At 47.4% G+C, this 25,835-nt stretch overlaps 1 protein-coding gene across 5 annotated transcripts in view; it reads left to right on the top strand.

The window, feature by feature from the left end:
* The window catches only part of SMARCC1 (SWI/SNF related BAF chromatin remodeling complex subunit C1), an 845,345-nt gene that overhangs the window by 630,470 nt on the left and 189,040 nt on the right, over nucleotides 1–25,835 (top strand). The gene's annotated exons all lie outside the window — the stretch shown is intronic.

Here is a 25,835-nt window from a genome sequence, read left to right on the forward strand (position 1 = left end):
ACCTGAGAGGCAAAGACCAGTGGAGCTGCTTAGAGCCCAGGGACAGCAATGAAAGAATCAGTTAATGCTGAACCTCCTGGGGTCAGTCATTTGAGAGTATGTGTGAGGGGATTATGGAAATACTCCTTTTATATTTTGCCACACTTGAAGTAGGACGTTTTGTAGTGTGGCTATTCTAGATTCACATGCTGTACTAAGGGTGACGGCTATGGAAACAGTCCCCATTTTTTAATATATTTTTTTCTTGGTTGCCAACCAGAGGAGGAACCATTCTGTTTAATGTTAGCTCACAGTAGCCAGGAAGTGGTTCCTGTGTTCAGTTGATTTTCCCACTGCTCATTTTTACTGTTAATTTCGGAAGCAACGTCTGGTGCTCAGGTCGACGGTCGGCAAGCTAAGTGGTTGGAGCAACACAGAGGCGTATAATGATAGTGAAACTAAATATTAACAAATCGACAAAATGTTGAAAAGAAATATTCTGAAAAACAAAAGGCGACAGGATTTTCTGTTGTGCTTGAATCACAGGGGTCTAGAGAATGCATAATTGGTGGGGGTGTCTATTGTACCTGGGACTGTTCTTTATAGGATAAGCCAAATTGATGGAAAATACACCTTTTAGGGTTTGTCCAAATTAGTCCCATATATTGTCAAAGAAAGATGGCCATTTGTTTTGCAGTACATTCTTCCCAAAGGATCATGCATTGATGTAAAGCTTGCAAGGCCTCCTTTCCAGGAACTTGAAGGTCAGAGATAAGGAATGCTGCCGGCACTTTGCAGTGATTGAAGCAAAATGGGTATCACTGAATGTTCTGGGTTTATCAGATGAAGAGCATATGTTTGAAGAGACTACAGTGAGCACAGATTAGATGCAGTGAAATTGTCAAATGAGTGAGTCTGCAATTAACTAAGAACAGCCAGTACTCTACATCAACATAGAACATATCTTGAGACTGAAATGGCAGCATTGCCACACAAGAAAGAGTTTAACAGTACAATGAAATCAAACAGAATACCTCCTACAAACAACTCAACCATCTCAAAAAAGGAACCAGTTATTTTCAGTGATCCCGGGTATCATAGGCAGGTGTACGCGAGCCTTTAAAGAACCAATTTCTTCGTAGGCAGTCAAGCCAAGAATGGAGAACAATTACGAACCTTCAAGCCAAGACCTCCCTCGAAACCCAATGCAACAAACCTTAATTTATATATATATATATATATATATATATAACAAGTCTTTTCGAGTCACGAGACTGAGGGACTCCTCCCATTTCGGCTCCATTGCACATGGGCGTCGACTCCATCTTAGATTGTTTTTTTTCCGCCATCGGGTTCGGACGTGTTCCTTTTCGCTCCGTGTTTCGGGTCGGAAAGTTAGTTAGAATCTCGGACAAATCGTTGGTATTGTTTGCGTTCGGTATCTGGTTAATTACAACAGATCGACACCGACTTTTGAAGAGCTCCGGTGGCCCTTCGGGGTTTTTTCGATTCCCCCGTCGGGGCCTGGTCGGCCTGGCCACGTGTCTTTTCAAGGCTGATGGAACGGACCCCATTCCGCTTCTGCCCAAAATGCCATAACAAGTATCCATATACAGATCAGCATCTGGTCTGTAACTTGTGTTTGTCGCCGGAACACAAGGAAGATACTTGTGAATCCTGTCGAGCGTTTCGGTCCAGGAAGACACTAAGAGACCGAAGAGCAAGGAGACTGCAAATGACGTCGGCGCCGACAGGACAAGAGCATTTCGAGGAGGAGGAAGAAACATTCTCCATCCAGGAATCGGACTCGGATGAGATCGACCCCGAAGAAACACCGAAAACCGTGAGTAAGACGTCGAAACACAAAACTCACGAAAAAACCACTAAAGCCCAGGGGACGCCACCGCCAACAGGCCATGGCTTAACCCAACAAATAGGTGACCGATCATCGGCACAGAAAAAGGGCACGCTGGGGGCGAAGTCATCCGACTCCGGTCGAGATACCGCCACACAGCAATCTCGGGCTCGAGATAGTGGCTCCGAGCAGGTTCGGCACCGACATAGCGGCACCGAAATGGGTCGGCACCGAGAGACCACGACGCCGAAAGTAAAGAAGGTTTCGTCGGAACCGAAAAAAGCAGCCGAAAAGGTTTCGATACCGAAACATCCGGCCTCGGAACCGAAAACAAGTTCCTACACTGAGGAACAAGGACTGTCCACACAAATGAAGACACATAGATTTGGACAGGAATTGGAAACAATAGAGCCAGACTATACACAAACAAGGCTCCATATCCAAAAAGAAACAGGGAAGATCAGTACTCTCCCTCCGATTAAAATGAAACGCAAAATTGCCTTTCAGGAAAAAGACAAGCAGCCACGGGCAAAGGTGGCTAAACAAGTAACCCCGCCACCATCTCCACAATGCTCTCCGCAACCATCACCGGTAGCCACTCCACCAATGATGCAATCCCCAACTCATACAGGAATGAGTCAAGATGACCCTGACGCATGGGACCTTTGACGCACCAGTGTCAGATAATAGTCCTGAATGTTATCCAGCTAGACCGTCGCCACCAGAGGATAGTACAGCCTGCGCACAGGTGGTGTCGAGAGCAGCGACATTTCATAATGTCAGCCTGCATGCTGAGCCCATTGAAGACGACTTTCTTTTTAACACACTGTCGTCCACACACAGCCAGTATCAAAGTCTTCCTATGCTACCCGGAATGCTAAAACACTCCAAACAAGTGTTTGAAGAGCCTGTAAAAGGAAGGGCCATTACTCCAAGAGTGGAGAAAAAATATAAACCACCACCAACAGACCCTGTGTACATCACACAACAGCTAACACCGGACTCAGTTGTAGTAGGGGCAGCGCGCAAAAGAGCGAACTCACATACTTCAGGAGATGGACCACCTCCAGATAAAAAAAGTAGAAAATTCGACGCAGCAGGCAAAAGGGTGGCGGCACAGGCAGCAAACCAGTGGCGTATTGCCAATTCACAGACTTTGTTGGCCAGATACGATAGGGCCCATTGGGACGAAATGCAACACTTTATAGAACATTTGCCCAAGGAGTTCCAAAAGAGAGCGCAGCAGGTAGAAGAAGGACAGAGTATCTCCAACAGTCAGATACGGTCAGCAATGGATGCTGCAGACACAGCTGCTAGAACTGTCAACACAGCAGTAACAATAAGGAGACATGCATGGCTGCGTACATCAGGATTTAAACCAGAAATACAGCAAACTGTGCTGAATATGCCATTCAACAGACAGCAGTTGTTTGGGCCGGAGGTGGACACTGCGATCGAAAAACTTAAAAAAGACACTGACACGGCCAAAGCCATGGGCGCACTCTACTCCCCACAGGGCAGAGGCACATTTCGAAAAACACAGTTTAGAGGGGGGTTTCTAGGACAAAGCACAGAACCCACAACCTCACAAACAAGACCCACTTACCAGAGCCAGTATCAGCGGGGACGTTTTCGGGGACAATATAGAGGGGGACAATTCCAAAAGAATAGAGGAAAGTTCCAAAGTCCCAAAACTCCTCAAAACAAATAGTGACTTCCAAGTCACACATCCCCAACACATAACATCTGTGGGGGGGGGAGACTAACCAAATTTTACAAACAATGGGAGGAAATAACAGACACTTGGGTCCTAGCAATTATCCAGCATGGTTATTGCATAGAATTTCTCAAATTCCCTCCAAACGTCCCACCGAAAACACACAATATGTCAAAACAACATATAGATCTTCTAGGACTAGAGGTTCAGGCATTGCTACTAAAAGAAGCAATAGAATTAGTACCAAAACACCAGAAAGGAACAGGAGTTTACTCTCTGTACTTTCTCATACCCAAAAAAGACAAGAGTCTGAGACCTATATTAGATCTCCGAACATTAAATACCTACATCAAATCAGATCACTTTCACATGGTGACATTACAAGACGTAATCCCACTACTCAAACAACAAGACTACATGACAACACTAGACCTAAAGGATGCATATTTCCATATACCGATACATCCTTCACACAGAAAGTACTTAAGGTTTGTATTTCAAGGGATACATTACCAATTCAAGGTGTTGCCATTCGGAATAACAACTGCGCCAAGAGTTTTTACAAAGTGCCTGGCAGTCGTAGCTGCACATATCAGAAGGCAGCAAATACATGTGTTCCCGTACCTAGACGATTGGTTAATCAAAACCAACACGCTAGAAAAGTGTTCACAACACACAGAGTATGTCATAGAAACCCTCCACAAACTAGGTTTCTCAATCAACTACACAAAGTCACACCTTATACCGTGTCAAACACAGCAATACTTAGGGGCGACAATCAACACAGCAAAAGGGATTGCCACTCCAAGTCCACAAAGGGTTCAGGCATTTCACAATGTAATACAGGCCATGTATCCAAAAGCGGTGGCTCAGCCTGTAGGAGTGGAAGTAGTCTGAAATAAGGTTCTTAGTACAGCTTGACCCACTGTGGCTTGTTGTGCGGATAGCACGTCTACACAGTAGTGCTTGGTAAATGTGTGAGGCGTAGACCATGTGGCTGCCTTACATATTTCGTGCATTGGAATATTCCCTAGGAAGGCCATGGTAGCGCCTTTCTTTCTGGTTGAGTGTGCCCTTGGTGTAATGGGCAGTTGTCTTTTTGCTTTAAGGTAGCAGATTTGGATGCACTTAACTATCCATCTGGCTATACCCTGTTTCGATATTGGGTTTCCTGTGTGAGGTTTTTGAAATGCAATAAACAGTTGTTTAGTTTTTCTGATGTTTTTAGTTCTGTCGATGTAGTACATTAGTGCTCTTTTGACGTCTAATGTATGTAGTGCCCTTTCAGCTATGGAATCTGGCTGTGGGAAGAACACTGGTAGCTCTACCGTTTGATTTAGGTGGAACGGTGAAATAACCTTTGGCAAAAATTTAGGATTGGTCCTTAGGACTACTTTATTTTTGTGTAGTTGGATAAAAGGTTCTTGTATTGTAAACGCCTGAATTTCACTTACTCTTCTTAGAGATGTGATGGCGATGAGAAATGCAACTTTCCAGGTTAGGAATTGTATTTCGCAAGAATGCATAGGTTCAAAGGGTGGACCCATGAGTCTTGTTAAGACGATGTTGAGGTTCCATGAAGGAACGGGTGGTGTCCTTGGTGGTATAATTCTTTTGAGGCCTTCCATAAACGCTTTAATGACAGGTATCCTAAATAGTGAAGTTGAATGGGTAATCTGCAGGTATGCAGATATTGCTGCGAGGTGTATTTTAATGGAAGAGAAGGCCAGGTTCGATTTTTGTAAGTGTAGTAAGTAACCCACTACATCCTTTGGAGATGCGTGTAATGGTTGAATTTGATTATGATGGCAGTAGCAAACAAACCTTTTCCATTTGCTTGCATAGCAGTGTCTAGTGGATGGTCTTCTAGCTTGCTTTATGACTTCCATACAATCTTGTGTGAGGTTTAAGTGTCCGAATTCTAGGATTTCAGGAGCCAGATTGCTAGATTCTGCGATGCTGGGTTTGGATGCCTGATCTGTTTGTGTTGTGTTAACAGATCTGGCCTGTTGGGCAACTTGACGTGGGTGGGGTACTACTGATAGGTCTAGCAGTGTTGTGTACCATGGTTGCCTTGCCCATGTTGGTGCTATCAGTATGAGTTTGAGTTTGTTCTGACTCAATTTGTTTACTAGATATGGAAGGAGAGGGAGAGGGGGAAAAGCGTACGCAAATATTCCTGACCAGTTCATCCATAGGGCATTGCCTTGAGACTGCCTGTGTGGGTATCTGCATGCGAAGTTTTGGCATTTTGCGTTCTCCTTTGTTGCAAATAAGTCTATTTGAGGTGTTCCCCAACGTTTGAAGTAAGTGTTTAGAATTTGGGGGTGAATTTCCCATTCGTGGACCTGTTGGTGATCTCGAGAGAGATTGTCTGCAAGTTGATTCTGGATCCCTGGAATAAACTGTGCTATTAGGCGAATGTGGTTGTGAATTGCCCATTGCCATATTTTTTGTGCCAGAAGGCACAGCTGTGTCAAGTGTGTCCCCCCCTGTTTGTTTAGATAATACATTGTTGTCATGTTGTCCGTTTTGACAAGAATGTGTTCGATGGCATATGTCGCTGCAGATACACATGTTTAGCACAGTCCGCTGCCTGGTGTTGGGCTCGGAGTATTACAAGTTGTTTTTCTTCGAAGAAGTCTTTTTTGGTCACGGGACCGAAGGACTCCTCCCTCTTCGGCTCCATTGCGCATGTGCGTCGACTCTATCTTAGATTGTTTTTTTCCGCTGTCGGGTTCGGACGTATTCCTTTTCGCTCCGTGTTTCGGTTCGGAAAGTTAGTCAGAATCTCGGAAGAAAGTGTCGGTATTGTTCCGTTCGGTATCGGGATAGTTAGGTACATCGACACCGATCATGGGAAGACTTTGGGGTAGCTTCGATTCCCCCATCGGGGCCTGGTCGGCCCGACCGCGTGCGACATCGAAGCCGATGGAACGGACCCCGTTTCGTTTCTGCCCAAAATGTCACAATAAGTATCCTTATACAGATCAGCACTTGGTCTGTAACTTGTGCTTGTCCCCCGAGCACAAGGAGGATACCTGTGAGGCCTGTCGAGCCTTCCGGTCCAGAAAAACACTCCGGGACCGAAGAGCCAGGCGTCTACAAATGGCGTCCACGCCAACAAAACAACGTTTCGACGACGAAGAGGAAACTTTCTCGGTTCCGGAATCAGAATCCGGAGACTCCGACGTCGAACAACAGCAACAAACAGTGAGTAAGACGTCGAAAATTAAAACCATCGAGAAGACAAAAGCCCAGGGGACGCCACTGCCAACAGGCCATGGCTCGACCCATAAGACCGGTGACCCGTCGAAGGCGCCGAAAAAGGGCACGCCCATAGCGAAGACACCCGACTCCGGTCGAGGGACCGCCATGGAGCAACCTCGGAGCCGAGATAGCGGCTCCGAGAGGCAAAAACAAGATGCCCGCACCGAAAAACCTCTGCGCCGAGACACACTGCCGAAATACACCAAAATTCTACTGGTGCCGAAGCCGAAAAAAGATTCTCTCTCGGCGCCGAAAAGTTCCACACCTTCATCCTACACAGAGGAACAAGGAATAAGTGGCCAAATGCACAGATTTGGACAAGAGCTCCAAAGTGTAGAATCAGACTACACACAAAAGAGACTGTACATCCAGCAAGACACAGGGAAGATATCAACCCTTCCCCCAATAATAAGGAAAAGAAGGATCGGACTTCTTAAGGATGACGCACAACCACAAGCCAAAGTGGTTAAAAAAGTCACGCCTCCGCCCTCTCCACCACAACAGGCATCGCCGGCACAAACACCGCCACAAATGCACTCACCAGCGCAAACTACCATAAGTCAAGATAATCAGGATCAAGACGCTTGGTACCTATATGACACTCCAGTGCCGGACAATGATCCCGATTCATACCCCACAAAGCCGTCACCGCCAGAGGACAGTACCTCATACTCGCAACTGGTGGCTAGGGCTGCAGAATTCCACAATGTCCAACTGCATTCCGATCCTATAGAGGATGATTTTTTATTTAACACCCTCTCGGCTACACATAGCCAATATCAATGTCTCCCAATGCTACCAGGGATGTTACGGCACGCAAAACAAATTTTTGAAGAGCCCGTAAAATCAAGAGCCATCACCTCAAGGGTGGATAAGAAATACAAACCACCACCCACAGACCCAGTGTTTATTACTTCGCAGTTACCACCTGACTCCGTAGTAGTAGGGGCAGCTCGCAAGAGAGCAAATTCCCATACATCTGGCGACGCCCCACCTCTGGACAAAGAAAGCAGAAAATTTGATGCGGCAGGAAAAAGAGTGGCATCACAGGCAGCCAACCAGTGGCGCATCGCAAATTCTCAAGCGCTGCTGGCCAGATATGACCGCGCACATTGGGATGAGATGCAACTTCTCGTAGACCTTCTTCCCCAGGAATACCAAAAAAGGGCGCAGCAAATAGTTGAAGAGGGACAAACAATCTCAAACAATCAAATCCGCTCTTCACTGGACGCAGCCGATACTGCAGCGAGAACAGTCAACACTGCTGTCACCATAAGGAGACACGCTTGGCTCCGCACTTCAGGCTTCAAACCTGAAATCCAGCAGGCTGTCCTTAATATGCCCTTCAACGAGAAACAACTTTTTGGCCCTGAAGTGGACACAGCCATTGAAAAACTTAAAAAGGACACAGACACGGCCAAAGCCATGGGCGCACTCTACTCCCCGCAGAGCAGAGGCTCTTTTAGAAAAACTCCATTTAGAGGGGGGTTTCGTGGCCAACCCACAGACACCACCAGCCAACAAACAAGAACCACACCATATCAGGGTTCATTCCAAAGGGGAGGTTTCAGGGGATATAGAGGGGGTCAATTCCCAAGGAGTAGGGGAAGATTCCAGACTCCAAAAACACCTCCTCCTAAACAGTGACTTTCAAGTCACACAACCCCTTCACTCAACACCAGTGGGGGGAAGACTAAGCCAATTCCACCAATCTTGGCAGCAGATTACAACAGACAATTGGGTATTAGCAATAATCCAACATGGCTATTGCATAGAATTCCCCAAATTCCCACCAAACATCCCTCCAAAAACACGCAAAATGTCACCACAACATTTAGAACTTTTAGGACTAGAAGTACAAGCACTACTGCAAAAGGATGCAATAGAGTTAGTACCAGTACAACAAAAAAACACAGGAGTTTACTCCCTGTACTTTCTAATTCCAAAAAAAGACAAAACATTAAGACCAATATTAGATCTCAGGACACTAAATACCTACATCATATCGGACCACTTTCACATGGTCACACTACAAGACATCATTCCACTGCTCAAACAGCAAGATTACATGACCACATTAGACCTAAAAGATGCGTACTTTCATATACCGATACACCCTTCTCACAGAAAGTACCTAAGGTTCGTATTCAAAGGAATACATTACCAATTCAAGGTGTTGCCATTCGGAATAAGAACTGCACCAAGAGTATTCACAAAATGTCTAGCAGTAGTAGCAGCACATATCAGGAGACAACAGATACATGTGTTTCCTTACCTAGACGATTGGCTAATCAAGACCAACACAGTAAAAAAGTGCACAAACGACACCACATATGTCATACAAACCCTTCACAAACTGGGTTTCTCCATCAACTATACAAAGTCACACCTCGAACCGTGTCAAACACAACAATATCTAGGGGCAACCATCAACACATCAAAAGGAATTGCCACTCCAAGTCCACAAAGAGTGCAAGCATTCCACAAGGTAATAAGTGCTATGTTTCCAAACCAAAAGATACAAGCAAAATTTGTGCTAAAACTTCTAGGCATGATGTCATCATGCATAGCCATTGTCCCAAACGCAAGACTACACATGCGACCCTTACAACAGTGCCTAGCATCACAATGGTCACAGGCACAGGGTCAACTTCAAGATCTGGTGTTGGTAGACCGCCAAACATACCTCTCGCTTCTATGGTGGAACAGCAACAATTTAAACAAAGGGCGGACATTTCAGGACCCAGTGCCTCAATACGTTATAACAACAGATGCTTCCATGACAGGGTGGGGAGCACACCTCAATCACCACAGCATTCAAGGACAATGGGATGTACACCAAACAAAATTTCATATAAATTACCTAGAACTGTTTGCAGTATTTCTAGCGTTAAAAGCCTTTCAACCCATAATAACACACAAATACATTCTTGTCAAAACAGACAACATGACAACAATGTATTATTTAAACAAACAAGGAGGAACACACTCAACACAATTGTGTCTCCTAACACAAAAAATATGGCAGTGGGCGATTCACAACCACATTCGCCTAATAGCACAATTTATTCCAGGGATCCAAAACCAACTAGCAGACCTTTCGCGAGACCACCAACAAGTCCACGAATGGGAAATTCACCCCCAAGTTCTGAACAAATACTTTCAAATTTGGGGAACACCCCAGATAGATTTGTTCGCAACAAAAGAAAACGCGAAATGCCAAAACTTCGCATCCAGGTACCCACACCGCGAATCACAAGGCAATGCTCTATGGATGAGTTGGTCAGGGATATTTGCATACGCTTTTCCCCCTCTCCCTCTCCTTCCATATTTAGTAAACAAATTGAGTCAAAACCAACTCAAACTCATACTGATAGCACCCACATGGGCAAGACAACCTTGGTATACAACTCTACTAGACCTTTCACTAATACCGCATGTCAAACTACCCAACAGACCAGATCTGTTAACACAACACAAACAACAGATCAGGCATCCAAACCCGCATCATTGAATCTAGCAATTTGGCTCCTGAAATCCTAGAATTCGGACACTTAGACCTCACACAAGAATGTATGGAGGTCATAAAACAAGCTAGAAAAGCTTCCACTAGACACTGCTATGCATCTAAGTGGAAAAGATTTGTTTGCTACTGCCATACCAATCAAATCCAACCATTGCATGCCTCTACGAAGGACATAGTGGGATACTTACTACATTTGCAAAAAGCGAGTCTCGCTTTTTCATCTATAAAAATAAACCTCGCAGCAATATCTGCTTACCTACAAACTACTCATTCATCGTCTCTATTTAGAATACCAGTTATTAAAGCATTCATGGAAGGGCTAAAAAGAATTATACCACCAAGAACACCACCAGTTCCTTCATGGAACCTTAACATCGTCTTAACAAGACTCATGGGTCCACCTTTCGAACCCATGCATTCCTGTGAAATGCAATATCTAACGTGGAAATTCGCATTTCTCATTGCAATCACATCCCTCAGAAGAGTAAGTGAAATACAGGCATTTACCATACAAGAACCATTTATTCAAATACACAAAAATAAAATAGTTCTAAGAACAAATCCAAAATTTCTACCAAAAGTAATCTCACCATTCCATTTAAATCAAACAGTAGAATTGCCAGTGTTCTTCCCACAACCAGATTCCGTGGCTGAAAGGGCACTACATACATTAGACATCAAAAGAGCACTAATGTACTACATTGACAGAACAAAGCTAATCAGGAAAACAAAACAACTGTTCATAGCTTTTCAAAAACCACACATAGGAAATCCAATCTCTAAACAAGGCATTGCTAGATGGATAGTCAGATGTATTCAAACATGCTATCTTAAAGCCAAGAGAGAATTGCCTATTACACCAAAGGCACACTCAACCAGAAAGAAAGGTGCTACAATGGCCTTTCTAGGAAACATTCCTATGAGCGAAATATGTAAGGCTGCAACCTGGTCTACGCCTCATACATTTACTAAACACTACTGTGTAGACGTACTAAATGCACAACAAGCTACAGTGGGCCAAGCTGTACTAAGAACATTATTCCAAACTACTTCAACTCCTACAGGCTAAACCACCGCTTTTAGGGGAGGTAACTGCTTTATAGTCTATGCTAAACATGTGTATCTGCAGCGACATATGCCATCGAACTGAAAATGTCACTTACCCAGTGTACATCTGTTCGTGGCATTAGTCGCTGCAGATTCACATGTGCCCTCCCGCCTCCCCGGGAAGCCTGTAGCCGTTTAGAAGTAGATCTTAAATCTTAAACATTTGTACATTTGTAAATAATTATTATAAACTTTTTATGTACATACGTATTCACTCCATTGCATGGGCACTATTTATAGCAAACAACTCCATCCTCACCCTCTGCGGGGAAAACAATCTAAGATGGAGTCGACGCCCATGCGCAATGGAGCCGAAGAGGGAGGAGTCCTTCGGTCCCGTGACCAAAAAAGACTTCTTCGAAGAAAAACAACTTGTAATACTCCGAGCCCAACACCAGGCAGCGGACTGTGCTAAACATGTGAATCTGCAGCGACTAATGCCACGAACAGATGTACACTGGGTAAGTGACATTTTCAATTTGTGAGTTATGATTGGTTGAAATGCTTTTAATGCTTGGAAAACTGCTAGTAGTTCGAGGTGATTTATATGCAGCTTTCTTTGATGTACATCCCATTGTCCTTGTATGCTGTGTTGATTGAGGTGTGCTCCCCACCCTGTCATGGAAGCATCTGTTGTTATCACGTATTGTGGCACTGGGTCTTGGAAAGGCCGCCCTTTGTTTAAATTTACATTGTTCCACCATAGAAGCGAGAGGTATGTTAGGCGGTCTATTAACACCAGATCTAGAAGGCGACCCTGTGCTTGTGACCATTGTGATGCTAGGCACTGTTGTAAGGGCCTCATGTGTAGTCTTGCGTTCGGGACAATGGCTATGCATGATGACATCATGCCTAGGAGTTGTAATATCATCTTCGCCTGTATTTTTTGTGTTGGATACATGCGTTGTATAATCTTTTGGAAATTTTGAACCCTTTGTGGACTTGGAGTGGCTATTCCCCTTGTTGTGTCTATTGTCGCTCCTAGGTATTGTTGTACTTTGCACGGCAGAATGTGTGATTTCGCATAGTTGATGGTGAAACCGAGTTTGTAGAGGGTTTGTATGACCTGATCTGTGTGGTGTGAGCACCTTGTCAGTGAGTCGGTCTTGATTAGCCAGTCGTCTAGATACGGGAATACGTGTATTTGCTGCCTTCTGATGTGTGCAGCCACTACTGCTAGGCATTTTGTGAAGACTCTTGGTGCAGTTGTTAAACCGAACGGCAATACTTTGAATTGGTAATGTATTCCTTTGAATACGAACCTTAGGTATTTTCTGTGCGACGGATGTATTGGTATGTGGAAATACGCGTCTTTGAGATCTAGGTTGTCATGTAATCTTGTTGCTTTAGCAATGGTAACACTTCCTGTAGCGTGACCATGTGAAAGTGTTCTGATTTGATGTATGTGTTTAGTGTTCTGAGGTCTAGGATTGGTCTCAGTGTTTTGTCCTTCTTTGGTATTAGAAAGTACAGTGAGTAAACCCCTGTATTTGTTTGTGTATCTGGTACCAGTTCTATTGCGTTCTTTTGCAGTAATGCTTGAACTTCTATTTCTAGGAGGTCCGAATGTTGTTTTGATATATTCTGTGATTTTGGTGGTATGTTTGGAGGGATTTGTAGAAATTCTATGCAATAACCATGTTGGATAATTGCTAAGACCCAAGTGTCTGTTTTTATTTTCTCCCACGCTTGGTAATACTGACTTATTCTTCCCCCCACTGGTGTTGTGTGGAGGGGATTAGTGACGTGTGAGTCACTGTTTGGTTGTAGGTGTTTTGGGGCTTTGAAATTTTCCCCTGCTTCTAGGGAATTGTCCTCCTCTGTATTGGCCCCGAAAGCCTCCCCTTTGGTACTGTCCCTGGTAGGTGGACGGTGTTGAATGTGAGGTACTGGCTTGTGTGGCTTGACCCCGAAACCCCCCTCTAAAGGTTGTCTTGCGGAAGGTGTTGAAAGTGCCTCTGCTCTGCGGGGAGTAGAGCGCGCCCATGGCTTTTGCAGTGTCAGTGTCCTTTTTTAGCTTCTCAATTGCCGTGTCCACTTCAGGTCCGAACAATTGTTGCTCATTGAATGGCATATTGAGCACCGCCTGCTGTATCTCTGGTTTAAAACCAGATGTTCGTAGCCACGCGTGCCTTCGTATGGTTACTGCCGTGTTAATTGTTCTTGCCGCTGTGTCCGCAGCGTCCATAGAGGAGCGTATCTGGTTATTGGAGATGTTTTGGCCCTCCTCAACCACTTGTTTTGCTCTCTTTTGTAGTTCTGTGGGTAGATGCTCAATGAGGTGTTGCATCTCGTCCCAGTGGGCTCTGTCATATCGCGCTAGGAGCGCTTGAGAGTTAGCGATGCGCCACTGGTTTGCAGCCTGTACTGCGACCCTTTTACCGGCTGCATCGAACTTGCGGCTCTCCTTATCTGGGGGTGGTGCATCGCCCAATGTGTGAGAGTTTGCTCTCTTGCGAGCTGCCCCTACAACAACCGAATCTGGTGGCAGTTGTGAGGTGATGAAAGCTGGGTCTGTGGGAGGTGCTTTATATTTCTTGTCCACCCTCGGTGTTATTGCCCTACTCTTGACAGGCTCTTTGAATATGTCCTTTGCGTGCCTTAGCATTCCTGGGAGCATAGGCAGGCTTTGGTAGGTGCTATGTGTGGAAGAGAGGGTGTTGAAGAGGAAGTCATCCTCGACAGGCTCCGAGTGTAGAGACACGTTGTGGAACTCTGCTGCTCTAGCCACCACTTGTGAATATGCTGTGCTGTCTTCTGGTGGTGAGGGCTTTGTAGGATACGCCTCTGGACTGTTGTCCGACACTGGGGCGTCGTATAAGTCCCATGCATCTTGGTCCTGGTCACCTTGGCTTAAGGTGGTGTGAGCCGGTGAATGTGACGGAGTCTGTGCCGGTGAAATGTGAGCCACAGGTGGAGGAGAGGGTGGCGAAGTTACCTTCTTCACCAGTTTTGTTTGTGGTGCTTGTTCTTGTTGGAATTCAAGTCTCCTCTTCCTCCTAATAGGGGGAAGGGTGCTTATTTTCCCTGTTCCACTCTGTATAAAAATCCATTTTTGAGTGTGGTCCACCTCGGTGGATTGTAATTCCTCCTCGAATCTATGCTTTCGCATTTGAGAGGACAGTGATTGTTCCTCTGAATAGGAACCGGTAGTTGGCTCGGTTGCGGGTCGTTTTGGCACCGAAACTATGTCCAGGCTCTTTTTCGGCTCCGAGGCGACTTTCCTCTTTTTCGGAGTCGAACCCTCTTGGCGTCGATCCTCCTCGGTGCCGCTGTCTCTGCGTCGAGCAGCTTCGGCTCCGCTATCTCAGCGTCGATCTTTGTCGGCAGCACTATCTCGGTCCCGAGATGGCTGGGTGCCTGTGTCTCGACCCGAGTCGGACGATCTCAGCAGTATTTCGGCCTTCTTCGGTGCCGATGGTCAGTCACCGATTTTATGGGTTGAGCCATGGCCTGATGGCAGTGGCGTCCCCTGGGCCTTGTCAGTTTTCTTATGTGCTATCTTTGACGTCTTACTCACTGTTTCATGGTCGTCGAATTCGTCCAAGTCCGATTCATGGATCGAGAAGGCTTCTACTTTTTCTTGTTCCTCGAAATCTCGGTGTCCCGTCGGCGTGGACGCCATTTGCAGTCTTCTGGCTCGGCGGTCACGGAGCGTTTTTCGGGACCGGAACGCACAACAGGCCTCACAAGTTTCTTCCCTGTGCTCGGGCGACAGGCACAGGTTACAGACCGAATGTTGGTCTGTATATGGGTATTTGTTGTGGCATTTAGGACAGAATCGGAACGGGGTCCGTTCCATCAGCGTCTATGTCACACGCGGTCGGGCCGACCAGGCCCCGACGGGGGATCGAAAACTACCCCGAAGGGCAACGGAGATGTTATCGTATCGATTCGATGTCGATGCTATCTAACCCGATCCCGAACGCAACAATACCGACGTAATTTTCCGATTTTGAGCTAACTTTCCGTTCCGAAACCCGGAGCGAAAGGAACACGTCCGAACCCGATGGCGGAAAGAAAACAATCGAAGATGGAGTCGACGCCCATGCGCAATGGAGACAAAGAGGAGGAGTCCCTCGGTCCCGTGACTCGAAAGACTTCTTCGAAGAAAAACAACTTGTAACACTCCGACCCAACACCAGATGGCGGGCTATGCACAACATGTGAATCTTCAGCGACTGATGCCACGAACAGATGTACACTGGGTAAGTGACATTTTCATTATGGAAGGTCTAAAGAGAATTATACCACCAAGAACACCACCAGTTCCTTCATGGAACCTCAACATTGTCTTAACACGACTCATGGGTCCACCTTTTGAGCCCATGCACTCTTGTGGAATGCAATACTTAACATGGAAAGTTGCATTTTTAATTGCCATCACATCTTTAAGAAGAGTAAGTGAGATTCAAGCATTTACCATACAAGAACCATTTATTCAAATACACAAGCATAAAATAGTTCTACGGACAAATCCTAATTTTTTTACCAAAAGTCATATCACCGTTCCACTTAAATCAAACAGTAGAATTACCAGTGTTCTTCCCACAGCCAGACTCTGTAGCTGAAAGAGCACTACATACATTAGACATTAAAAGGGCACTAATGTACTACATAGATAGAACGAAACAAATTCGCAAAACAAAACAATTGTTTGTTGCATTCCAAAAACCTCATACAGGAAATCCAATTTCTAAACAAGGCATTGCCAGATGGATAGTTAAATGTATTCAAACCTGTTATATAAAAGCAAAAAGAGAACTGCCTATTACACCAAAGGCACACTCAACTGGAAAGAAAGGTGCTACCATGGCCTTTCTAGGAAACATACCAATGACTGAAATATGTAAGGCAGCCACATGGTCTACGCCTCATACATTTACCAAGCATTACTGCGTGGATGTGTTAACAACACAGCAAGCCACAGTAGGACAAGCAGTATTACGGACTTTATTTCAAACAACTTCAACTCCTACAGGCTGAACCACCGCTTTTGGGGAGATAACTGCTTACTAGTCTATGCACAGCATGTGTGTCTGCAGCTACACATGCCATCGAACGGAAAATGTCACTTACCCAGTGTACATATGTTCGTGGCATGAGACGCTGCAGATTCACATGCGCCCTCCCACCTCCCCGGGAGCCTGTAGCCGTTTTAAGTTGATAAAAAATTTGACTTGTACATTTGTAAATTTGTAAATATATCACTTTAAACACATTATGTACATACATATTTACTCAATTGCATGGGCACTATTACTATATACACAACTCCTACCTCACCCTCTGCGAGGAAAACAATCTAAGATGGAGTCTACACCCATGTGCAATCGAGCCGAAAGGGGAGGAGTCCCTCGATCTCGTGACTCGAAAAAGACTTCTTCGAAGAAAAACAACTTGTAACACTCCGAGCCCAACACTAGATGGCGGGATGTGCACAGCATGTGAATCTGCAGCGTCTCATGCCACGAACAAATATACACTGGGTAAGTGACATTTTCCATATATATATATATATATATATATATATATCACTGAAATAACCAAAGGTTACAGGGACGTTATAGTTATGAATTAGCATTGAAAAAACCTTGGAAATTTACTAACAAAGGTTACAGGGATGTTATAACTAGGTTTAGAATGTACATGCACAAAACCACAGGAATTCAGTTGTAATTATAACATGTGTCATAAGGTAACAATAACTCACACCCTTGCCATGCACAGCTAGTTACCCCACATATTACATCATTGAGGAAGTGGCGGATGAAGCTCCTGATTGCGCTCTTGTCGCAGTCTTCCCATGAATCCCATAGGTGTCAGAGTCCTCCTTCCAAGATCCATCTGTGTGAACGCTCTAGGAGACCTTAGTGTGTGGCTCCTTCGACGTCTAACAGTCCATCGACTACTCAAGGTAAGCGTTGTCCGCAGTATAAGACGCGTTCTCCTCCGGCCTCAACCCTTGCCTTCCGCCCCCCACTACCCCACCCCCCATGTGGCTCCTCCCCTTCCTCTGAGGATGAGTCTGCGCAGGTGTCCCCCCCCCCCCCCAACCCCATCTCCCAGGTTATCCTTGTGCCTTGGTGTCTCTGGCCCAGATACAGGACTATTACTCATCGCTGTAGGAAAGTACCCTCTTTTTGGCATAGTTACCCCCCACTTTTTGCCTGCTGTCAGTATTTTTTTGACTGTGTACACTAGGATCCTGCTAACCAGGACCCCAGTGACTGTGCTCTTTCACTCTAATTTGGTTGTCCCAGACTTTCTACACCCCACAATTGGCATACTGGTGCCTCCACGTAAGTTCCCATTATATGGTACCTAGGTACCCAGGGCATTGGAGCACCAGGGGTTCCCCATGGGCTGCAGCATGTATTATGCCACCCATGGGAGCCCATGCAAAAGGTGTCTGCAGCCCGTTCATTGCAGACAGCGTGAAAAGGTGCATGCACCTTTTCTCTACAGGTCACTGCACCAGGTCACTGTAAGTCACCCCTATAGCAGGCCACCCCTAACCCGGAGGGTAGGGTGCAAGTACCTGTGTGTGAGTGCACCCCTGCATGAGCAGAGGAGCCCCCACGAACTCCATCTCCATTTTCTGGACTTGGTGAGTGCGGGGTAACCATTTTACCCGTGTTGTGGACATAGTCACTTCCTATGTACAGCTACATAATGGTAACTCCAAACCTAGGCATGTTTAGTATCAAACATGTCGGAATCATACCCAATACTGTTGCCAGTATTGGTTGTATGATTCCATGCACTCTGGGGGCTCCTTAGAGGACCACCAGCTTTGCTCCTACCAGTGAAAACCAGGGTTTTCCTGGGTAGCCTGCGCTGCTGCCATCCTACAGACAGGTTTCTGCCCTCCTGCTGCTGGACCAGCTCAAGCCCAGGAAGGCAGAACAAAGGATTTCCTTTGGGAGAGGGAGGCAACATCCCCTCTGCCTTTGGAAATGTGTTACATTTCTTGGGAGGGTTAGCCTCCCTAAGCCACTGGTATGCTTTGAAGGGCACATTTGGTGCCCTCCTTGCATAAACCGGTTTGCACCAGTACAGGGACCCCCGGTCCGTTAACACTCCCCTGTCCATCACCAACCCAGTGGTGGTGCCCAAAGCTCCTCCAGGTGGCCACTTGATTCTGCCATCTTGAATCCAAGGTATGCAGTGGCCCCTGGGAGCACCTGAGTGGCCAGGTCAGGCAGGTGTCGTCACAGCCCTTCCTGCTAGGTGACCAATCCCCCTTTTAGGGCTATATAGGTTCTCCCTCTTGGGTGGGTCCTGGGATTTGACATACAAGATTCCAGTAGGACTCCTCTGAATCATTTACTTCGTCTTCTGGCCACTGGAACTGAAACTGGACCCTCTGGGAACAGACAATCTGCAACTACAACGACAACTTCAATCTGCAACATTGTTTCTCCGGTTCCTTCCAGCAACTGCAACATTTCCCTGGTCGAGCATCCTCTGAGGGTGACAAGTCTTCAGCTACTGGAACCGCTACTGGACTTCACAAGAACCTACAATCTGCAGCTCTAGCGACGACTTTCCTTTGCAACATTGTTTCTCCGGCTCTTTACTGCAACATTTCCCCGTCTGTAAATCCTATGAGGGCAGCAAGTCTTCAGTCTGCACTGAGAAGCAAGAAGGAATCTCCCTTGGAGTGAAGGGGTCACTCCCCTACATCCATAGGCACTGTAAGGAAATGCCTCCTTGGCATGGTTGCCCCCTGACTTTTTGCCTTTGCTGATGCTATGTTTACAATTGAAAGTGTGCTGAGGCCTGCTAACCAGGCCCCAGCACCAGTGTTCTTTCCCTAACCTGTACTTTTGTATCCACAATTGGCAGACCCTGGCATCCAGATAAGTCCCTTGTAACTGGTACTTCTAGTACCAAGGGCCCTGATGCCAAGGAAGGTCTCTAAGGGCTGCAGCATGTCTTATGCCACCCTGGAGACCTCTCACTCAGCACAGACACACTGCTTGCCAGCTTGTGTGTGCTAGTGAGGACAAAACGAGTAAGTCGACTTGGCACTCCCCTCAGGGTGCCATGCCAGCCTCTCACTGCCTATGCAGTATAGGTAAGCCACCCCTCTAGCAGGCCTTACAGCCCTAAGGCAGGGTGCACTATACCATAGGTGAGGGTACCAGTGCATGAGCATGGTACCCCTACAGTGTCTAAACAAAACCTTAGACATTGTAAGTGCAGGGTAGCCATAAGAGTATATGGTCTGGGAGTCTGTCAAACACGAACTCCACAGCACCATAATGGCTACACTGAAAACTGGGAAGTTTGGTATCAAACTTCTCAGCACAATAAATGCACACTGATGCCAGTGTACATTTTATTGTAAAATACACCCCAGAGGGCACCTTAGAGGTGCCCCCTGAAACTTAACCGACTATCTGTGTAGGCTGACTAGTTTTAGCAGCCTGCCACAAACCGAGACATGTTGCTGGCCCCATGGGGAGAGTGCCTTTGTCACTCTGAGGCCAGTAACAAAGCCTGCACTGGGTGGAGATGCTAACACCTCCCCCAGGCAGGAATTGTCACACCTGGCGGTGAGCCTCAAAGGCTCACCTCCTTTGTGCCAACCCAGCAGGACACTCCAGCTAGTGGAGTTGCCCGCCCCCTCCGGCCAGGCCCCACTTTTGGCGGCAAGGCCGGAGAAAATAATGGGAATAAAAGGAGGAGTCACTGGCCAGTCAGGACAGCCCCTAAGGTGTCCTGAGCTGAGGTGACTCTAACTTTTAGAAATCCTCCATCTTGCAGATGGAGGATTCCCCCAATAGGGTTAGGATTGTGACCCCCTCCCCTTGGGAGGAGGCACAAAGAGGGTGTACCCACCCTCAAGGCTAGAAGCCATTGGCTACTAACCCCCCAGACCTAAACACGCCCTTAAATTTAGTATTTAAGGGCTACCCTGAACCCTAGAAAATTAGATTCCTGCAACTACAAGAAGAAGGACTGCCCAGCTGAAAACCCCTGCAGCGGAAGACCAGAAGACGACAACTGCCTTGGCTCCAGAAACTCACCGGCCTGTCTCCTGCCTTCCAAAGATCCTGCTCCAGCGACGCCTTCCAAAGGGACCAGCGACCTCGACATCCTCTGAGGACTGCCCCTGCTTCGAAAAGACAAGAAACTCCCGAGGACAGCGGACCTGCTCCAAGAAAAGCTGCAACTTTGTTTCCAGCAGCTTTAAAGAACCCTGCAAGCTCCCCGCAAGAAGCGTGAGACTTGCAACACTGCACCCGGCGACCCCGACTCGGCTGGTGGCGATCCAACACCTCAGGAGGGACCCCAGGACTACTCTGATACTGTGAGTACCAAAACCTGTCCCCCCTGAGCCCCCACAGCGCCGCCTGCAGAGGGAATCCCGAGGCTTCCCCTGACCGCGACTCTTTGAACCTAAAGTCCCGACGCCTGGGAGAGACCCTGCACCTGCAGCCCCCAGGACCTGAAGGACCGGACTTTCACTGGAGAAGTGACCCCCAGGAGTCCCTCTCCCTTGCCCAAGTGGAGGTTTCCCCGAGGAACCCCCCCCTTGCCTGCCTGCAGCGCTGAAGAGATCCCGAGATCTCTCATAGACTAACATTGCGAACCCGACGCTTGTTTCTACACTGCACCCGGCCGCCCCCGCGCCGCTGAGGGTGAAATTTCTGTGTGGACTTGTGTCCCCCCCGGTGCCCTACAAAACCCCCCTGGTCTGCCCTCCGAAGACGCGGGTACTTACCTGCAAGCAGACCGGAACCGGGGCACCCCCTTCTCTCCATTCTAGCCTATGCGTTTTGGGCACCACTTTGAACTCTGCACCTGACCGGCCCTGAGCTGCTGGTGTGGTGACTTTGGGGTTGCTCTGAACCCCCAACGGTGGGCTACCTTGGACCAAGAACTAAGCCCTGTAAGTGTCTTACTTACCTGGTTAACCTAACAAATACTTACCTCCCCTAGGAACTGTGAAAATTGCACTGTGTCCACTTTTAAAACAGCTATTTGTGAATAACTTGAAAAGTATACATGCAATTTTGATGATTTGAAGTTCCTAAAGTACTTACCTGCAATACCTTTCGAATGAGATATTACATGTAGAATTTGAACCTGTGGTTCTTAAAATAAACTAAGAAAAGATATTTTTCTATACAAAAACCTATTGGCTGGATTTGTCTCTGAGTGTGTGTACCTCATTTATTGTCTATGTGTATGTACAACAAATGCTTAACACTACTCCTTGGATAAGCCTACTGCTCGACCACACTACCACAAAATAGAGCATTAGTATTATCTCTTTGTGCCACTATCTTACCTCTAAGGGGAACCCTTGGACTCTGTGCATGCTATTCCTTACTTTGAAATAGCACATACAGAGCCAACTTCCTACAGGCACCAACTGCATTGACGACTGCCAGTGTGGATCCTCTCCCCTGCAACACAGGTGGTGGTATGAAGTGGTCCCCTCAGTCCCCTCTACCAGCTTTCCAACTTGAGAGGTGGTGAGTCTTTGCCTCTCCTTGCAGGACAGTACACCTGTGCACTGCGATTCTTGCAGCTACCAAGGCTTGTTGGCTCTACTTCCTAGGTATCTTCAGGCTCCTTGTAGCCCCAGCCTCCTGCACTCTTTTCTGCAATGCGTAGTCTCCTACCTGCTGCTTCAGCGATTTGGGACTCCTTTCCTGGTGTGCTGAGTGTTCCTGACTGTGACTCCTGTGAGTTGCCTGTGGGGGCTGCTCTTCTTATGCAACACACCACTGATGGACTGCAACTCTTCTTCCAACGTGGGACTTCGACTGAGTCACTCCTTGAATTCTTCTTCTGCTCCTGTGCTGCATGGCCGACTCCTGGTCTACACAGTTGACTTGGACTTGCATCCTTAGAAGGGTCGGTAGTGGCTCCTGCCCCAACCGGACATTCCAACTGGAACTGGACCTGCCCCCCCTCATTTGCAGGTTCTCCCCTGTCAGGATCCATCTTCTGTTTCTTCCAGTCTTGCTGGGTCTTGCACAGTCCTTTTACAAAGTTAATCTGTGGGCTCGGGGAAAAAGCAGGTATTTACCTCTTCTCTCTTGATCACTGGGGAGCACGCTGGTACTTACCTTTTGGGGTTCCTAGTTCCTCTAACTAACCTCTACAGATTCCACTTGCCTGGTCGGGTGTCTGCCTTTCACATTTTTTTAGTATATGGTTTGCTCCCCCTAAAATCTCTATTGTTTACTGTTATTTCGCTGTTGCTTTCTATTCCCATTACTGATTACTAAGGTGTATATAATAGTGTTTACTCACCTGCTAGTAGAGTGATTTAATTTGTGTCACTAAAATAAAGTACCTTTATTTTTGTAACTGTGTGTTTCTTTCATGTATGTAAGTGCTGTGTGACTACAGTGGTATTGCATACGTATGCATGTCTCCTAGATAAGTCTTGGTTTTCATTAACAGCTACCTCTAGAGAGCCTGGCTTTATAGACACTGACTACACCTCACTAATGGGGGACACCTGGACTTGATATAGGGTCAAACACCATAGGTGCTCACCATATTCCAGGCCAGCTTCATACAGTACCAGCATGCCATTTTTGTGCCTACTCCCCTTCCTCTGGAGCGCTTCAGGCCCTAAGGGGTTGGAGGGTGCCCTGATGGGATCTTCACCAGCGGCTTCATCCTTAGTGCATTTTGGGGCCCCTGACTCCGTCTCCAGACTCAGATGCCAGTGCGTTGCCTCCTACGGCTTCCACCCTCCGTGCCTGATTGTCCTGTACCGACTCCGTTATAGGCGTTGAGTCTGACTTGTAGACTCAGATGATGGTGGCTCGACTTAAATCAACGACCCTCCCGATGTTGAGGTCTCACCCTCTCGACGTCGTTCGACCCCGATGCCGGAAGCAGCGCCATGGAGTTGGCTATCTATGATGCTTACTCTATATCTTCTGGGGCTCACCCTCCACTGATTCAGTCGGAGGAGCCTTGGTGAGCTTGTCAGCCTCCCATTTCAGACACCATTCCGCTTCCCCAGTCAGATTGTGTAAAGAAATGGCTCCCTGTTGCAGTTACCCCCCACTTTTTGCCTGATACTGATGCTGACTTGACTGAGAAGTGTGCTGGGACCCTGCTAACCAGGCCCCAGCACCAGTGTTCTTTCACCTAAAATGTACCATTGTTTCCACAATTGGCACAACCCTGGCACCTAGGTAAGTCCCTTGTAACTGGTACCTCTGGTACCAAGGGCCCTGATGCCAGGGAACATCTCTAAGGGCTGCAGCATGTCTTATGCCACCCTAGGGACCCCTCACTCAGCACAGACACACTGCTTGCCAGCTTGTGTGTGCTGATGGGAGAAAATGACTAAGTCGACATGGCACTCCCCTCAGGGTGCCATGCCAACCTCCCACTGCCTGTGGCATAGGTAAGTCACCCCTCTAGTAGGCCTTACAGCCCTAAGGCAGGGTGCACTATACCACAGGTGAGGGCATATGTGCATGAGCACTATGCCCCTACAGTGTCTAAGCAAAACCTTAGACATTGTAAGTGCAGGGTAGCCATAAGAGTATATGGGCTGGGAGTCTGTCAAAAACGAACTCCACAGCTCCATAATGGCTACACTGAATACTGGGAAGTTTAGTATCAAACTTCTCAGAATAATAAACCCACACTGATGCCAGTGTTGGATTTATTAAAAAATGCACACAGAGGGCATCTTAGAGATACCCCCTGTATTTTACCCAATTGTTCAGTGCAGGACTGACTGGTCTGTGCCAGCCTGCTGCTGAGAGACGAGTGTCTGACCTCATGCGGTGAGAGCCTTTGTGCTCTCTGAGGACAGAAACAAAGCCTGCTCTGGGTGGAGGTGCTTCACACCTCCCCCCTGCAGGAACTGTAACACCTAGCAGTGAGCTTCAAAGGCTCAAGCTTCGTGTTACAATGCCCCAGGGCACTCCAGCTAGTGGAGATGCCCGCCCCCCTGGACCCAGCCCCCACTTTTGGCGGCAAGTCCAGGAGAGATAATGAGAAAAACAAGGAGGAGTCACTGGCCAGTCAGGACAGCCCCTAAGGTGTCCTGAGCTGAGGTGACTCTGACTTTTAGAAATCCTCCATCTTGCAGATGGAGGATTCCCCCAATAGGATTAGGGATGTGACCCCCTCCCCTTGGGAGGAGGCACAAAGAGGGTGTACTCACCCTCAGGGCTAGTAGCCATTGGCTACTAACCCCCCAGACCTAAACACGCCCTTAAATTTAGTATTTAAGGGCTCTCCCTGAACCTAGAAACTAGATTCCTGCAACAACAAGAAGAAGGACTGCCTAGCTGAAAACCCCTGCAGAGGAAGACCAGAAGACAACAACTGCCTTGGCTCCAGAAACTCACCGGCCTGTCTCCTGCCTTCCAAAGAACTCTGCTCCAGCGACGCCTTCCAAAGGGACCAGCGACCTCTGAATCCTCTGGGGACTGCCCTGCTTCGACGACGACAAGAAACTCCCGAGGACAGCGGACCTGCTCCAAAAAGACTGCAACTTTATCCAAAGGAGCAGCTTTAAAGAACCCTGCAATCTCCCCGCAAGAAGCGTGAGACTTGCAACACTGCACCCGGCGACCCCGACTCGGCTGGTGGAGAACCAACACCTCAGGGAGGACCCCCGGACTACTCTACGACTGTGAGTACCAAAACCTGTCCCCCCTGAGCCCCCACAGCGCCGCCTGCAGAGGGAATCCCGAGGCTTCCCCTGACTGCGACTCTCTGAAACCTAAGTCCCGACGCCTGGAAAAGACCCTGCACCCACAGCCCCCAGGACCTGAAGGACCGGACTTTCACTGCAGAAGTGACCCCCAGGAGTCCCTCTCCCTTGCCCAAGTGGAGGTTTCCCAGAGGAAGCCCCCCCTTGCCTGCCTGCAGCACTGAAGAGATCCCTTGATCTCTCATTGACTTCCATTGCGAACCCGACGCTTGTTCTAACACTGCACCCGGCCGCCCCCGCGCCGCTGAGGGTGAAATTTCTGTGTGGGCTTGTGTCCCCCCCGGTGCCCTACAAAACCCCCCTGGTCTGCCCTCCGAAGACGCGGGTACTTACCTGCTGGCAGACTGGAACCAGGGCACCCCCCTTCTCTCCATTGAAGCCTATGCGTTTTGGGCACCACTTTGAACTCTGCACCTGACCGGCCCTGAGCTGCTGGTGTGGTAACTTTGGGGTTGCTCTGAACCCCCAACGGTGGGCTACCTTGGACCAAGAACTGAACCCTGTAAGTGTCGTACTTACCTGGTAAAACTAACAAAAACTTACCTCCCCCAGGAACTGTGAAAATTGCACTAAGTGTCCACTTTTAAAATAGCTATTTGTGAATAACTTGAAAAGTATACATGCAATTGAAATGATTCAAAGTTCCTAATGTACTTAC

Source organism: Pleurodeles waltl, chromosome 10, assembly GCF_031143425.1.
Source record: "Pleurodeles waltl isolate 20211129_DDA chromosome 10, aPleWal1.hap1.20221129, whole genome shotgun sequence".
Taxonomy (NCBI): Eukaryota; Metazoa; Chordata; class Amphibia; order Caudata; family Salamandridae; genus Pleurodeles; species Pleurodeles waltl.